At 52.1% G+C, this 2,255-nt stretch overlaps 1 non-coding gene across 1 annotated transcript; it reads right to left on the bottom strand.

Moving 5' to 3' along the window:
* Positions 1-1,928: 1,928 nt before the first annotated feature.
* Positions 1,929-2,086, bottom strand: LOC128276970 (5.8S ribosomal RNA). Its single transcript, XR_008269378.1, has one exon. It is a non-coding gene; the product is annotated as a 5.8S ribosomal RNA (ribosomal RNA).
* Positions 2,087-2,255: the final 169 nt, after the last annotated feature.

Below are 2,255 nucleotides of genomic sequence, written 5' to 3'. Positions count from 1 at the left end.
GAGGGAACCAGCTACTAGATGGTTCGATTGGTCTTTCGCCCCTATGCTCAACTCTGACAATCGATTTGCACGTCAGAATTGCTTCGGTCCTCCATCAGGGTTTCCCCTGACTTCGACCTGATCAAGCATAGTTCACCATCTTTCGGGTCACATCCTGCGCACTCCGGGGATGCCCGCTGGGTGCAAGCACCCGTGACGGAGCACCCTGGGATGGAGGGGCTCGGTTCTATAAGGGGCTTGCGCCACCTATCCGTGCCCGTAATCCCGTGACAATCGAGTTGTCTTCGCCTGTGGGTTTAATGGTTATAATATACCGGCAGCACTTCTGCACATGGTATGTGGTATGCCCATTGGCTTGCGCGTAAGATAGACTTCTTGGTCCGTGTTTCAAGACGGGTCCCGTAGGTGCCCCAATGCTTAATGCGTCATCACCGATCGGAGGGTCAAGTGCTGATGGGCCTTCGGGCTAGTAGGCCGTGCGCTCTCATCCCCGCTCGTATCAATCCATCACGCTTCCAGCGACACACCAAGCTCGGTCGGGCCCTGCGCCTCTCTGGTGTGAAAGGCGCGGAGACACCTGGTCCGGGAAGCCGCCGAGCGTCCCGTACTGAGGAGCCGCCAACCACGAGCTAGGGGCCATTGCCAGTAGGAGTATTGTAATGGATCGCGATGTCCGTTGCTGCGGTCTTGATAAGTGCACGGCAGCCGACCCGGCGTGGGCCAACGTACCGCTGAATATCGCACCGCACGGAACATTGGGTTCTACAGGTTTGCGTCCCCTAGGCAGTTTCACGTACTCTTTGACTCTCTATTCAGAGTGCTTTTCAACTTTCCCTCACGGTACTTGTCTTCTATCGGTCTCATGGTGGTATTTAGCTTTAGAAGGAGTTTACCTCCCACTTAGTGCTGCACTATCAAGCAACACGACTCCATGGAGCCGACCGTCTACTGTCACGTGGGTTAGTGCCGTTCTACGGGCCTATCACCCTCTCTGGGTAGATGAGCCACCTTCAAGTTGAACTTGAACTGTTTGCACCGTGCATAGTAGATAATGGTCGTTCCAGTACACGGAATCGGACAGGTGCAGTTACACACCGTCCCTACGTGCTGAGCTTCTCCCGTTTCGCTCGCAGCTACTCAGGGAATCCCGGTTGGTTTCTTCTCCTCCCCTTATTAATATGCTTAAATTCTGGGGGTTGTCTCACATCACTTGAGGCCTACAACAAAATCAGTCACATTCCATTCGTTTCGAACCCGGGGCATAGCGAACCGATATATACGCAACAACACTTCACACACACACACACACGGATTGGGCAATTTACGGTCATTTTTGAATCAACGATGGCCCCCCCGAGCACGTTGTCCGAATATCACTCCAATAAGGACAACGAGTTCCGCTCGGCATCGTTTTGATTCGATCTCTCAACAACAACTCCCGGTCGACTTGGTCGACTTGGACCCACGATGTCTCCCCCCGAGCATGTCGAGCCAACTGCACCACTATTGTATTGGACAACATGTTCCCCTCGGGCATCGATGGGTTAATCATGCACCACTATTATAAAACCCTTTGACGTTTTCCCCCAAGCACGTTGATCCAGTATTACGACGGATACGGTCAACGAAATCTTGGACATCAAAGAGGTTTTCGATTGAATTTCCCCATGTTTCACAACGTACTCTTAGCGGTATCCTACGATACGTCTCACTCTATTTGTGTGTGTGCGCGTTTACGTGCGTGCGATTTATGCGGTTCACCCCTTTACTTTCAGCGCCCTGCGGTCCCAACAAAGGTCCCGAGCACGCCATTATGCACAGTGTGGAAGCGTGTTTCCCCCACGACACTAGACGGGCTGCTCGCCATAGTGTTCTATTGTGGCACGCTCCACCCTGAAGTTTGGTTTGTTGTATATCAAGGAATTGATAGGCACTCAAGAATGTGTGCATCGGCCGGGTTTAATCGTCCGACGCGCAATATGCGTTCAACTTATCGGTGTTCATGTGTCCTGCAGTTCACATTGTGACGCGCATTTAGCTGCGGTCTTCATCGATCCATGAGCCGAGTGATCCCCTGCCTAGGGTTTTATAGTAAGGTTCCCAATGTAACACAATCCCGGTGGTACGTCCAAAGACTAACTTTCTGACTAAGTTGTCTTTATTACCCAATAGTCCCAGGCCTTGTGACTTGTGGCTCATGTCTACGCCCATGGCCACCATTCGCTAAGATAGTTTTGAAGTCACTTTGAAGGCCC

Source organism: Anopheles cruzii, unplaced genomic scaffold (genome assembly GCF_943734635.1).
Source record: "Anopheles cruzii unplaced genomic scaffold, idAnoCruzAS_RS32_06 scaffold03292_ctg1, whole genome shotgun sequence".
Taxonomy (NCBI): Eukaryota; Metazoa; Arthropoda; class Insecta; order Diptera; family Culicidae; genus Anopheles; species Anopheles cruzii.
Note: the sequence above shows the minus strand (reverse complement) of the source record. Positions and strands in the feature narration are given on the sequence as shown.